Raw genomic sequence first — 15352 nt, forward strand, 5'->3', positions numbered from 1 at the left:
GCTAAACACTTCAATAAGGAATGGAATGCCAAAGACATTTTGGGACAGACAGGGATATATTTTAAATGTATTGTTTTAGTAGATTTTAGTCATGGTGCACAAATAAACTGGAAAAGACCTTATATGGAAAACTCCCAGTGCTTCAATTAATAGATAACGAACCTGTGCATTCAAAGCCAGAATTGCAATTTTTGGGGTCTCAGTTGTCCTAGGCTACAATTACTGGAAGTGAAATGGAGCTTGAGCATTAGTCAAAATCGAAATCCATTGATCACTTTGGCAAAAACTATTTTGATGCTGCTTATTGCTATCATAGTCTGCACGGTATACAGAGAAACCATACAAGTCATAGTAATCTAACCATTTCTATTTGGACAATAAGTAAAGGGAGAGACAATTTAGGTTGTTTCTATCTGGTAATAACATTTCAAATGGTTTTCCTAAAATTGTAATCTGGATTTTTTGTACTTTTAACTTTGTTCAACATAATAAAAATGAAAAGGTAAGATGTATTTTATGTTAAGAGAAATTGAAATGTTCATCCAATCTGTGTACGCAATAGTATTACACCATAATGAAGCAGGTGGAAACAAATTATTCCAATAAGAAGATGCAGCCCTATTGGCAAACACTGGTAATGCAGTCCTAAAAGAATACTCAAATTGCCATTTCTATAGTTGGTTCCATGGTGTAATGGTTAGCACTTTGGACTTTGAATCCAGCGATCTGAGTTCAATTCTCAGTGGAACCTTGCTTTTGTTTTATCTTAAAGATGTCATATGAAATGTGAACACAGTTCAATATATGTAACTCTAGCTAGCAGAGACAAAATAAAACAAATACAAGAGGCACAAAACAGTATTGTCTGAATAATCAGCTAAATTATTCATGCGGTAAGATATGAAATAAAACAAAACAGAGAGTCTCCATGCAATACCATGCATGTGTATTGAGATGGTTGGTACGGTGCAAAGTAGTTAGCACTGCTGCCTCACATGGATCCAATTGAAACCCAGACCATAATCCACTTTTGTGGAGTTTGTAATTCTTTATTGTGCAAGGATAGCTTCTCCCCAAGTGTCCCTGCCCAAATCCAGTCCAAAAAACATACCGATATGCTAATTGGCAAGTGATAAAATTGAGCCCAGTATGCATGTGTATTAGAGAATTTAGACTTGACACCTCACTGGGACAGGGACTAATGAGAATAGATAAATTGTTATTCATAAAACACTGTATAATATTCAGGCATTATATCAATAAAGGATAAACACCATGTTAACAGTATATAAAACAGATTTAATGCACAGCAGAAGAATTTACTGCTGCAGTATATTTCATATAAAAGGTGGCTAAAACAAGATACTAAACTGAAAACCTTATGAAAACATTTCTGCATGAGCTTGGGTGTGGGAATTTGTGGTGAATTGGCTAGCATTCTGTCTTTCAAGCTCTTCAGTCTGATTTGATATGTTGTTGAAACCAAATGGCTTTCTATTTCTTAGCAGTCTGGTTATTAGTTTGGGATATTTTTAATCACGGGACAGTCTTTTAGAGTGGATGTCCACTTCTTGATTACTGTGCAGTTTCTTACTTTGTTTCCGATGATGGTTTTTCTCCTATTACCTGAATCCTGCATCCAATTGCTGTGAGTTGGAAGTACAGGGCTAACAAGTCCATGCATTCGACTTTAAGAACCTCAATCAAAGCATTCTTTTGAGCAATAAGGGAGACTTATGGGCAGCCTTACTCTCCCCAAGGAACCTATCAGCCTGATCACATCCTATTGGCACTTTGCTTCAGATAGCTGAGAACCCCAGGAGATTAGACTCCTAAGTTTGCTACAAGACTTGTCCAAAAGAGGATTATCTGTGAAGTTTACCACACACAGCTTTCCAACACATTGACATTACTATATGGGTATGGGATCTGTTATACAGACACTGCTTATGCAACAGGATGTCAAGATAATCTAGTGGAAAAATGTAAATACATGCTGCTTTTTCAGTAATAATATCACACATAGATGGTGAGCTAGAGTTTCCTCCTACAGTGATTGTGAAGAGTAATGCTAAACACTTCAATAAGGCATGAAATGCCAAAGACATTTTGGGACAGACAGGGATATATTTTAAATGTATTGTAGTAGTAGATTTTAGTCATGTGCACAAATAAAGTGGAAAAGACCTTATATGGAAAACTCCCAGTGCTTCAATTAATAGATAACGAACCTGTGCATTCAAAGCCAGAATTGCAATTTTTGGGGTCTCAGTTGTCCTAGGCTACATTCACTGGGAGTGAAATGGAGCTTGAGCATTAGTCAAAATGGAAATCCATTGATCACTTTGGCAAAAACTATTTTGATGCTGCTTATTGCTATCATAGTCTGCACGGTATACAGAGAAACCATACAAGTCATAGTAATCTAACCATTTATATTTGGACAAGCAGTAAAGGGAGATACAATTTAGGTTGTTTCTATCTGGTAATAACATTTCAAATGGTTTTCCTAAAATTGTAATCTGGATTTTTTTGTACTTTTAACTTTGTTCAACATAATAAAAATGAAAAGGTAAAATGTATTTTATGTTAAGAGAAATTGAAATGTTCATCCAATCTATGTACGCAATAGTACTACACCATAATGAAGCAGGTGGAAACAAATTATTCCAATAAGAAGATGAGGCCCTATTGGCAAACACTGGTAATGCAGTCCTAAAAGAATACTCAAATTGCCATTTCTATAGTTGGTTCCATGGTGTAATGGTCAGCACTTTGGACTTTGAATCCAGTGATCTGAGTTCAAATCTCAGTGGAACCTTGCTTTGTTTTATCTTAAAGATGTCATTTGAAATGTGAACACAGTTCAATATATGTAACTCTAGCTAGCAGAGACAAAATAAAACAAATACAAGAGGCACAAAACAGTATTGTCTGAATAATCAGCTAAATTATTCATGCGGTAAGATATGAAATAAAACAAAACAGAGAGTCTCCATGCAATACCATGCAATACCATGCATGTGTATTGAGATGGTTGGTACGGTGCAAAGTAGTTAGCACTGCTGCCTCACATGGATCCAATTGAAACCCAGACCATAATCCACTTTTGTGGAGTTTGTAATTCTTTATTGTGCAAGGATAGCTTCTCCCCAAGTGCCCCTGCCCAAATCCAGCCAAAAAAACATACCAATATGCTAATTGGCAAGTGATAAAATTGAGCCCAGTATGCATGTGTATTAGAGAATTTAGATTTGACACCTCACTGGGACAGGGACTAATGAGAATAGATAAATTGTTATTCATAAAACACTGTATAATATTCAGGCATTATATCAATAAAGGATAAACACCATGTTAACAGTATATAAAACAGATTTAATGCACAGCAGAAGAATTTACTGCTGCAGTATATTTCATATAAAAGGTGGCTAAAACAAGATACTAAACTGAAAACCTTATGAAAACATTTCTGCATGAGCTTGGGTGTGGGGATTTGTGGTGAATTGGCTAGCATTCTGGCTTTCAAGCTCTTCAGTCTGATTTGATATGTTGTTGAAACCAAATGGCTTCTATTCCTTAGCAGTCTGGTTATTAGTTTGGGATATTTTTAATCACGGGACAGTCTTTTAGAGTGGATGTCCACTTCTTGATTACTGTGCAGTTTCTTACTTTGTTTCCGATGATGGTTTTTCTCCTATTACCTGAATCCTGCATCCAATTGCTGTGAGTTGGAAGTACAGGGCTAACAAGTCCATGCATTCGACTTTAAGAACCTCAATCAAAGCATTCTTTTGAGCAATAAGGGAGACTTATGGGCAGCCTTACTCTCCCCAAGGAACCTATCAGCCTGATCACATCCTATTGGCACTCTGCTTCAGATAGCTGAGAACCCCAGGAGATTAGGCTCCTTAGTTTGCTACAAGACTTGTCCAAAAGAGGATTGTCTGTGAAGTTGACCACACACAGCTTTCCAACACATTGACATTACTATATGGGTATGGGATCTGTTATACAGACACTGCTTATGGAACAGGATGTCAAGATAATCTAGTGGAAAAATGTAAATACATGCTGCTTTTTCAGTAATAATATCACACATAGATGGTGAGCTAGAGTTTCCTCCTACAGTGATTGTGAAGAGTAATGCTAAACACTTCAATAAGGAATGGAATGCCAAAGACATTTTGGGACAGACAGGGATATATTTTAAATGTATTGTTTTAGTAGATTTTAGTCATGGTGCACAAATAAAGTGGAAAAGACCTTATATGGAAAACTCCCAGTGCTTCAATTAATAGATAACGAACCTGTGCATTCAAAGCCAAAATTGCAATTTTAGGGGTCTCAGTTGTCCTAGGCTACATTCACTGGAAGTGAAATGGAGCTTGAGCATTAGTCAAAATCGAAATCCATTGATCACTTTGGCAAAAACTATTTTGATGCTGCTTATTGCTATCATAGTCTGCACGGTATACAGAGAAACCATACAAGTCATAGTAATCTAACCATTTCTATTTGGACAAGAAGTAAAGGGAGATACAATTTAGGTTGTTTCTATCTGGTAATAACATTTCAAATGGTTTTCCTAAAATTGTAATCTGGATTTTTTGTACTTTTAACTTTGTTCAACATAATAAAAATGAAAAGGTAAGATGTATTTTATGTTAAGAGAAATTGAAATGTTCATCCAATCTGTGTACGCAATAGTATTACACCATAATGAAGCAGGTGGAAACAAATTATTCCAATAAGAAGATGCAGCCCTATTGGCAAACACTGGTAATGCAGTCCTAAAGGAATACTCAAATTGCCATTTCTATAGTTGGTTCCATGGTGTAATGGTTAGCACTTTGGACTTTGAATCCAGCGATCTGGGTTCAAATCTCAGTGGAACCTTGCTTTTGTTTTATCTTAAAGATGTCATATGAAATGTGAACACAGTTCAATATATGTAACTCTAGCTAGCAGAGACAAAATAAAACAAATACAAGAGGCACAAAACAGTATTGTCTGAATAATCAGCTAAATTATTCATGCGGTAAGATATGAAATAAAACAAAACAGAGAGTCTCCATGCAATACCATGCATGTGTATTGAGATGGTTGGTACGGTGCAAAGTAGTTAGCACTGCTGCCTCACATGGATCCAATTGAAACCCAGACCACAATCCACTTTTGTGGAGTTTATAATTCTTTATTGTGCAAGGATAGCTTCTCCTCAAGTGCCCCTGCCCAAATCCAGTCCAAAAAACATACCAATATGCTAATTGGCAAGTGATAAAATTGAGCCCAGTATGCATGTGTATTAGAGAATTTAGACTTGACACCTCACTGGGACAGGGACTAATGAGAATAGATAAATTGTTATTCATAAAACACTGTATAATATTCAGGCATTATATCAATAAAGGATAAACACCATGTTAACAGTATATAAAACAGATTTAATGCACAGCAGAAGAATTTACTGCTGCAGTATATTTCATATAAAAGGTGGCTAAAACAAGATACTAAACTGAAAACCTTATGAAAACATTTCTGCATGAGCTTGGGTGTGGGGATTTGTGGTGAATTGGCTAGCATTCTGGCTTTCAAGCTCTTCAGTCTGATTTGATATGTTGTTGAAACCAAATGGCTTCTATTTCTTAGCAGTCTGGTTATTAGTTTGGGATATTTTTAATCACGGGACAGTCTTTTAGAGTGGATGTCCACTTCTTGATTACTGTGCAGTTTCTTACTTTGTTTCCGATGATGGTTTTTCTCCTATTACCTGCATCCTGGAAATAATTGCTGTGAGTTGGAAGTACAGGGCTAACAAGTCCATACATTCGACTTTAAGAACCTCAATTAAAGCATTCTTTTGAGCAATAAGGGAGACTAATGGGCAGCCTTACTCTCCCCAAGGAACCTATCAGCCTGATCACATCCTATTGGCACTCTGCTTCAGATAGCTGAGAACCCCAGGAGATTAGGCTCCTTAGTTTGCTACAAGACTTGTCCAAAAGAGGATTGTCTGTGAAGTTGACCACACACAGCTTTCCAACACATTGACATTACTATATGGGTATGGGATCTGTTATACAGACACTGCTTATGGAACAGGATGTCAAGATAATCTAGTGGAAAAATGTAAATACATGCTGCTTTTTCAGTAATAATATCACACATAGATGGTGAGCTAGAGTTTCCTCCTACAGTGATTGTGAAGAGTAATGCTAAACACTTCAATAAGGAATGGAATGCCAAAGACATTTTGGGACAGACAGGGATATATTTTAAATGTATTGTTTTAGTAGATTTTAGTCATGGTGCACAAATAAACTGGAAAAGACCTTATATGGAAAACTCCCAGTGCTTCAATTAATAGATAACGAACCTGTGCATTCAAAGCCAGAATTGCAATTTTAGGGGTCTCGGTTGTCCTAGGCTACATTCACTGGAAGTGAAATGGAGCTTGAGCATTAGTCAAAATCGAAATCCATTGATCACTTTGGCAAAAACTATTTTGATGCTGCTTATTGCTATCATAGTCTGCACGGTATACAGAGAAACCATACAAGTCATAGTAATCTAACCATTTCTATTTGGACAAGAAGTAAAGGGAGATACAATTTAGGTTGTTTCTATCTGGTAATAACATTTCAAATGGTTTTCCTAAAATTGTAATCTGGATTTTTTGTACTTTTAACTTTGTTCAACATAATAAAAATGAAAAGGTAAGATGTATTTTATGTTAAGAGAAATTGAAATGTTCATCCAATCTGTGTACGCAATAGTATTACACCATAATGAAGCAGGTGGAAACAAATTATTCCAATAAGAAGATGCAGCCCTATTGGCAAACACTGGTAATGCAGTCCTAAAAGAATACTCAAATTGCCATTTCTATAGTTGGTTCCATGGTGTAATGGTCAGCACTTTGGACTTTGAATCCAGCGATCTGAGTTCAAATCTCAGTGGAACCTTGCTTTGTTTTATCTTAAAGATGTCATATGAAATGTGAACACAGTTCAATATATGTAACTCTAGCTAGCAGAGACAAAATAAAACAAATACAAGAGGCACAAAACAGTATTGTCTGAATAATCAGCTAAATTATTCATGCGGTAAGATATGAAATAAAACAAAACAGAGAGTCTCCATGCAATACCATGCATGTGTATTGAGATGGTTGGTACGGTGCAAAGTAGTTAGCACTGCTGCCTCACATGGATCCAATTGAAACCCAGACCATAATCCACTTTTGTGGAGTTTGTAATTCTTTATTGTGCAAGGATAGCTTCTCCCCAAGTGCCCCTGCCCAAATCCAGTCCAAAAAAATACCAATATGCTAATTGGCAAGTGATAAAATTGAGCCCAGTATGCATGTGTATTAGAGAATTTAGACTTGACACCTCACTGGGACAGGGACTAATGAGAATAGATAAATTGTTATTCATAAAACACTGTATAATATTCAGGCATTATATCAATAAAGGATAAACACCATGTTAACAGTATATAAAACAGATTTAATGCACAGCAGAAGAATTTACTGCTGCAGTATATTTCATATAAAAGGTGGCTAAAACAAGATACTAAACTGAAAACCTTATGAAAACATTTCTGCATGAGCTTGGGTGTGGGGATTTGTGGTGAATTGGCTAGCATTCTGGCTTTCAAGCTCTTCAGTCTGATTTGATATGTTGTTGAAACCAAATGGCTTCTATTCCTTAGCAGTCTGGTTATTAGTTTGCGATATTTTTAATCACGGGACAGTCTTTTAGAGTGGATGTCCACTTCTTGATTACTGTGCAGTTTATTACTTTGTTTCCGATGATGGTTTTTCTCCTATTACCTGAATCCTGCATCCAATTGCTGTGAGTTGGAAGTACAGGGCTAACAAGTCCATGCATTCGACTTTAAGAACCTCAATCAAAGCATTCTTTTGAGCAATAAGGGAGACTAATGGGCAGCCTTACTCTCCCCAAGGAACCTATCAGCCTGATCACATCCTATTGGCACTTTGCTTCAGATAGCTGAGAACCCCAGGAGATTAGACTCCTAAGTTTGCTACAAGACTTGTCCAAAAGAGGATTATCTGTGAAGTTGACCACACACAGCTTTCCAACACATTGACATTACTATATGGGTATGGGATCTGTTATACAGACACTGCTTATGCAACAGGATGTCAAGATAATCTAGTGGAAAAATGTAAATACATGCTGCTTTTTCAGTAATAATATCACACATAGATGGTGAGCTAGAGTTTCCTCCTACAGTGATTGTGAAGAGTAATGCTAAACACTTCAATAAGGCATGAAATGCCAAAGACATTTTGGGACAGACAGGGATATATTTTAAATGTATTGTAGTAGTAGATTTTAGTCATGTGCACAAATAAAGTGGAAAAGACCTTATATGGAAAACTCCCAGTGCTTCAATTAATAGATAACGAACCTGTGCATTCAAAGCCAGAATTGCAATTTTAGGGGTCTCGGTTGTCCTAGGCTACATTCACTGGAAGTGAAATGGAGCTTGAGCATTAGTCAAAATCGAAATCCATTGATCACTTTGGCAAAAACTATTTTGATGCTGCTTATTGCTATCATAGTCTGCACGGTATACAGAGAAACCATACAAGTCATAGTAATCTAACCATTTGTATTTGGACAAGCAGCAAAGGGAGATAGAATTTAGGTTGTTTCTATCTGGTAATAACATTTCAAATGGTTTTCCTAAAATTGTAATCTGGATTTTTTGTACTTTTAACTTTGTTCAACATAATAAAAATGAAAAGGTAAGATGTATTTTATGTTAAGAGAAATTGAAATGTTCATCCAATCTGTGTACGCAATAGTATTACACCATAATGAAGCAGGTGGAAACAAATTATTCCAATAAGAAGATGAGGCCCTATTGGCAAACACTGGTAATGCAGTCCTAAAAGAATACTCAAATTGCCATTTCTATAGTTGGTTCCATGGTGTAATGGTTAGCACTTTGGACTTTGAATCCAGCGATCTGAGTTCAATTCTCAGTGGAACCTTGCTTTGTTTTATCTTAAAGATGTCATATGAAATGTGAACACAGTTCAATATATGTAACTCTAGCTAGCAGAGACAAAATAAAACAAATATAAGAGGCACAAAACAGTATTGTCTGAATAATCAGCTAAATTATTCATGCGGTAAGATATGAAATAAAACAAAACAGAGAGTCTCCATGCAATACCATGCATGTGTATTGAGATGGTTGGTACGTTGCAAAGTAGTTAGCACTGCTGCCTCACATGGATCCAATTGAAACCCAGACCATAATCCACTTTTGTGGAGTTTGTAATTCTTTATTGTGCAAGGATAGCTTCTCCCCAAGTGCCCCTGCCCAAATCCAGTCCAAAAAACATACCAATATGCTAATTGGCAAGTGATAAAATTGAGCCCAGTATGCATGTGTATTAGAGAATTTAGACTTGACACCTCACTGGGACAGGGACTAATGAGAATAGATAAATTGTTATTCATAAAACACTGTATAATATTCAGGCATTATATCAATAAAGGATAAACACCATGTTAACAGTATATAAAACAGATTTAATGCACAGCAGAAGAATTTACTGCTGCAGTATATTTCATATAAAAGGTGGCTAAAACAAGATACTAAACTGAAAACCTTATGAAAACATTTCTGCATGAGCTTGGGTGTGGGGATTTGTGGTGAATTGGCTAGCATTCTGGCTTTCAAGCTCTTCAGTCTGATTTGATATGTTGTTGAAACCAAATGGCTTCTATTCCTTAGCAGTCTGGTTATTAGTTTGGGATATTTTTAATCACGGGACAGTCTTTTAGAGTGGATGTCCACTTCTTGATTACTGTGCAGTTTCTTACTTTGTTTCCGATGATGGTTTTTCTCCTATTACCTGAATCCTGGAAATAATTGCTGTGAGTTGGAAGTACAGGGCTAACAAGTCCATACATTCGACTTTAAGAACCTCAATCAAAGCATTCTTTTGAGCAATAAGGGAGACTAATGGGCAGCCTTACTCTCCCCAAGGAACCTATTAGCCTGATCACATCCTATTGGCACTCTGCTTCAGATAGCTGAGAACCCCAGGAGATTAGGCTCCTTAGTTTGCTACAAGACTTGTCCAAAAGAGGATTGTCTGTGAAGTTTACCACACACAGCTTTCCAACACATTGACATTACTATATGGGTATGGGATCTGTTATACAGACACTGCTTATGGAACAGGATGTCAAGATAATCTAGTGGAAAAATATAAATACATGCTGCTTTTTCAGTAATAATATCACACATAGATGGTGAGCTAGAGTTTCCTCCTACAGTGATTGTGAAGAGTAATGCTAAACACTTCAATAAGGAATGGAATGCCAAAGACATTTTGGGACAGACAGGGATATATTTTAAATGTATTGTTTTAGTAGATTTTAGTCATGGTGCACAAATAAAGTGGAAAAGACCTTATATGGAAAACTCCCAGTGCTTCAATTAATAGATAACGAACCTGTGCATTCAAAGCCAGAATTGCAATTTTAGGGGTCTCAGTTGTCCTAGGCTACATTCACTGGAAGTGAAATGGAGCTTGAGCATTAGTCAAAATCGAAATCCATTGATCACTTTGGCAAAAACTATTTTGATGCTGCTTATTGCTATCATAGTCTGCACGGTATACAGAGAAACCATACAAGTCATAGTAATCTAACCATTTCTATTTGGACAAGAAGTAAAGGGAGATACAATTTAGGTTGTTTCTATCTGGTAATAACATTTCAAATGGTTTTCCTAAAATTGTAATCTGGATTTTTTGTACTTTTAACTTTGTTCAACATAATAAAAATGAAAAGGTAAGATCTATTTTATGTTAAGAGAAATTGAAATGTTCATCCAATCTGTGTACGCAATAGTATTACACCATAATGAAGCAGGTGGAAACAAATAATTCCAATAAGAAGATGCAGCCCTATTGGCAAACACTGGTAATGCAGTCCTAAAAGAATACTCAAATTGCCATTTCTATAGTTGGTTCCATGGTGTAATGGTCAGCACTTTGGACTTTGAATCCAGCGATCTGAGTTCAAATCTCAGTGGAACCTTGCTTTTGTTTTATCTTAAAGATGTCATATGAAATGTGAACACAGTTCAATATATGTAACTCTAGCTAGCAGAGACAAAATAAAACAAATACAAGAGGCACAAAACAGTATTGTCTGAATAATCAGCTAAATTATTCATGCGGTAAGATATGAAATAAAACAAAACAGAGAGTCTCCATGCAATACCATGCAATACCATGCATGTGTATTGAGATGGTTGGTACGGTGCAAAGTAGTTAGCACTGCTGCCTCACATGGATCCAATTGAAACCCAGACCATAATCCACTTTTGTGGAGTTTGTAATTCTTTATTGTGCAAGGATAGCTTCTCCCCAAGTGCCCCTGCCCAAATCCAGTCCAAAAAAATACCAATATGCTAATTGGCAAGTGATAAAATTGAGCCCAGTATGCATGTGTATTAGAGAATTTAGACTTGACACCTCACTGGGACAGGGACTAATGAGAATAGATAAATTGTTATTCATAAAACACTGTATAATATTCAGGCATTATATCAATAAAGGATAAACACCATGTTAACAGTATATAAAACAGATTTAATGCACAGCAGAAGAATTTACTGCTGCAGTATATTTCATATAAAAGGTGGCTAAAACAAGATACTAAACTGAAAACCTTATGAAAACATTTCTGCATGAGCTTGGGTGTGGGGATTTGTGGTGAATTGGCTAGCATTCTGGCTTTCAAGCTCTTCAGTCTGATTTGATATGTTGTTGAAACCAAATGGCTTCTATTCCTTAGCAGTCTGGTTATTAGTTTGGGATATTTTTAATCACGGGACAGTCTTTTAGAGTGGATGTCCACTTCTTGATTACTGTGCAGTTTATTACTTTGTTTCCGATGATGGTTTTTCTCCTATTACCTGAATCCTGCATCCAATTGCTGTGAGTTGGAAGTACAGGGCTAACAAGTCCTTGCATTCGACTTTAAGAACCTCAATCAAAGCATTCTTTTGAGCAATAAGGGAGACTTATGGGCAGCCTTACTCTCCCCAAGGAACCTATCAGCCTGATCACATCCTATTGGCACTTTGCTTCAGATAGCTGAGAACCCCAGGAGATTAGACTCCTAAGTTTGCTACAAGACTTGTCCAAAAGAGGATTATCTGTGAAGTTGACCACACACAGCTTTCCAACACATTGACATTACTATATGGGTATGGGATCTGTTATACAGACACTGCTTATGCAACAGGATGTCAAGATAATCTAGTGGAAAAATGTAAATACATGCTGCTTTTTCAGTAATAATATCACACATAGATGGTGAGCTAGAGTTTCCTCCTACAGTGATTGTGAAGAGTAATGCTAAACACTTCAATAAGGCATGAAATGCCAAAGACATTTTGGGACAGACAGGGATATATTTTAAATGTATTGTAGTAGTAGATTTTAGTCATGTGCACAAATAAAGTGGAAAAGACCTTATATGGAAAACTCCCAGTGCTTCAATTAATAGATAACGAACCTGTGCATTCAAAGCCAGAATTGCAATTTTAGGGGTCTCGGTTGTCCTAGGCTACATTCACTGGAAGTGAAATGGAGCTTGAGCATTAGTCAAAATCGAAATCCATTGATCACTTTGGCAAAAACTATTTTGATGCTGCTTATTGCTATCATAGTCTGCACGGTATACAGAGAAACCATACAAGTCATAGTAATCTAACCATTTGTATTTGGACAAGCAGCAAAGGGAGATAGAATTTAGGTTGTTTCTATCTGGTAATAACATTTCAAATGGTTTTCCTAAAATTGTAATCTGGATTTTTTGTACTTTTAACTTTGTTCAACATAATAAAAATGAAAAGGTAAGATGTATTTTATGTTAAGAGAAATTGAAATGTTCATCCAATCTGTGTACGCAATAGTATTACACCATAATGAAGCAGGTGGAAACAAATTATTCCAATAAGAAGATGAGGCCCTATTGGCAAACACTGGTAATGCAGTCCTAAAAGAATACTCAAATTGCCATTTCTATAGTTGGTTCCATGGTGTAATGGTCAGCACTTTGGACTTTGAATCCAGCGATCTGAGTTCAATTCTCAGTGGAACCTTGCTTTGTTTTATCTTAAAGATGTCATATGAAATGTGAACACAGTTCAATATATGTAACTCTAGCTAGCAGAGACAAAATAAAACAAATATAAGAGGCACAAAACAGTATTGTCTGAATAATCAGCTAAATTATTCATGCGGTAAGATATGAAATAAAACAAAACAGAGAGTCTCCATGCAATACCATGCATGTGTATTGAGATGGTTGGTACGTTGCAAAGTAGTTAGCACTGCTGCCTCACATGGATCCAATTGAAACCCAGACCATAATCCACTTTTGTGGAGTTTGTAATTCTTTATTGTGCAAGGATAGCTTCTCCCCAAGTGCCCCTGCCCAAATCCAGTCCAAAAAACATACCAATATGCTAATTGGCAAGTGATAAAATTGAGCCCAGTATGCATGTGTATTAGAGAATTTAGACTTGACACCTCACTGGGACAGGGACTAATGAGAATAGATAATTTGTTATTCATAAAACACTGTATAATATTCAGGCATTATATCAATAAAGGATAAACACCATGTTAACAGTATATAAAACAGATTTAATGCACAGCAGAAGAATTTACTGCTGCAGTATATTTCATATAAAAGGTGGCTAAAACAAGATACTAAACTGAAAACCTTATGAAAACATTTCTGCATGAGCTTGGGTGTGGGGATTTGTGGTGAATTGGCTAGCATTCTGGCTTTCAAGCTCTTCAGTCTGATTTGATATGTTGTTGAAACCAAATGGCTTCTATTCCTTAGCAGTCTGGTTATTAGTTTGGGATATTTTTAATCACGGGACAGTCTTTTAGAGTGGATGTCCACTTCTTTATTACTGTGCAGTTTCTTACTTTGTTTCCGATGATGGTTTTTCTCCTATTACCTGAATCCTGGAAATAATTGCTGTGAGTTGGAAGTACAGGGCTAACAAGTCCATACATTCGACTTTAAGAACCTCAATCAAAGCATTCTTTTGAGCAATAAGGGAGACTAATGGGCAGCCTTACTCTCCCCAAGGAACCTATCAGCCTGATCACATCCTATTGGCACTCTGCTTCAGATAGCTGAGAACCCCAGGAGATTAGACTCCTTAGTTTGCTACAAGACTTGTCCAAAAGAGGATTATCTGTGAAGTTTACCACACACAGCTTTCCAACACATTGACATTACTATATGGGTATGGGATCTGTTATACAGACACTGCTTATGGAACAGGATGTCAAGATAATCTAGTGGAAAAATGTAAATACATGCTGCTTTTTCAGTAATAATATCACACATAGATGGTGAGCTAGAGTTTCCTCCTACAGTGATTGTGAAGAGTAATGCTAAACACTTCAATAAGGAATGGAATGCCAAAGACATTTTGGGACAGACAGGGATATATTTTAAATGTATTGTTTTAGTAGATTTTAGTCATGGTGCACAAATAAAGTGGAAAAGACCTTATATGGAAAACTCCCAGTGCTTCAATTAATAGATAACGAACCTGTGCATTCAAAGCCAGAATTGCAATTTTAGGGGTCTCAGTTGTCCTAGGCTACATTCACTGGAAGTGAAATGGAGCTTGAGCATTAGTCAAAATCGAAATCCATTGATCACTTTGGCAAAAACTATTTTGATGCTGCTTATTGCTATCATAGTCTGCACGGTATACAGAGAAACCATACAAGTCATAGTAATCTAACCATTTCTATTTGGACAAGAAGTAAAGGGAGATACAATTTAGGTTGTTTCTATCTGGTAATAACATTTCAAATGGTTTTCCTAAAATTGTAATCTGGATTTTTTGTACTTTTAACTTTGTTCAACATAATAAAAATGAAAAGGTAAGATCTATTTTATGTTAAGAGAAATTGAAATGTTCATCCAATCTGTGTACGCAATAGTATTACACCATAATGAAGCAGGTGGAAACAAATAATTCCAATAAGAAGATGCAGCCCTATTGGCAAACACTGGTAATGCAGTCCTAAAAGAATACTCAAATTGCCATTTCTATAGTTGGTTCCATGGTGTAATGGTTAGCACTTTGGACTTTGAATCCAGCGATCTGAGTTCAAATCTCAGTGGAACCTTGCTTTTGTTTTATCTTAAAGATGTCATATGAAATGTGAACACAGTTCAATATATGTAACTCTAGCTAGCAGAGACAAAATAAAACAAATACAAGAGGCACAAAA

The 15352-nt window shown here is 36.3% G+C and overlaps 8 non-coding genes across 8 annotated transcripts; all 8 read left to right on the plus strand.

The window, feature by feature from the left end:
- The first annotated feature begins 679 nt into the window (after positions 1-679).
- TRNAQ-UUG (transfer RNA glutamine (anticodon UUG)) lies at positions 680-751 on the plus strand. The gene has a single exon. It is a non-coding gene; the product is annotated as a tRNA-Gln (tRNA).
- Positions 752-2749: 1998 nt separating this feature from the next.
- On the plus strand, positions 2750-2821 carry TRNAQ-UUG (transfer RNA glutamine (anticodon UUG)). The gene has a single exon. It is a non-coding gene; the product is annotated as a tRNA-Gln (tRNA).
- Positions 2822-4827: 2006 nt separating this feature from the next.
- Positions 4828-4899, plus strand: TRNAQ-UUG (transfer RNA glutamine (anticodon UUG)). The gene has a single exon. It is a non-coding gene; the product is annotated as a tRNA-Gln (tRNA).
- Positions 4900-6896: 1997 nt separating this feature from the next.
- Positions 6897-6968, plus strand: TRNAQ-UUG (transfer RNA glutamine (anticodon UUG)). The gene has a single exon. It is a non-coding gene; the product is annotated as a tRNA-Gln (tRNA).
- Positions 6969-8962: 1994 nt separating this feature from the next.
- Positions 8963-9034, plus strand: TRNAQ-UUG (transfer RNA glutamine (anticodon UUG)). Its single transcript has one exon. It is a non-coding gene; the product is annotated as a tRNA-Gln (tRNA).
- A 1996-nt stretch (positions 9035-11030) lies between these two features.
- Positions 11031-11102, plus strand: TRNAQ-UUG (transfer RNA glutamine (anticodon UUG)). Its single transcript has one exon. It is a non-coding gene; the product is annotated as a tRNA-Gln (tRNA).
- Positions 11103-13107: 2005 nt separating this feature from the next.
- Positions 13108-13179, plus strand: TRNAQ-UUG (transfer RNA glutamine (anticodon UUG)). Its single transcript has one exon. It is a non-coding gene; the product is annotated as a tRNA-Gln (tRNA).
- A 1996-nt stretch (positions 13180-15175) lies between these two features.
- Positions 15176-15247, plus strand: TRNAQ-UUG (transfer RNA glutamine (anticodon UUG)). The gene has a single exon. It is a non-coding gene; the product is annotated as a tRNA-Gln (tRNA).
- Positions 15248-15352: the final 105 nt, after the last annotated feature.

This window comes from Mixophyes fleayi, unplaced genomic scaffold (genome assembly GCF_038048845.1).
Source record: "Mixophyes fleayi isolate aMixFle1 unplaced genomic scaffold, aMixFle1.hap1 Scaffold_34, whole genome shotgun sequence".
NCBI lineage: Eukaryota > Metazoa > Chordata > Amphibia > Anura > Limnodynastidae > Mixophyes > Mixophyes fleayi.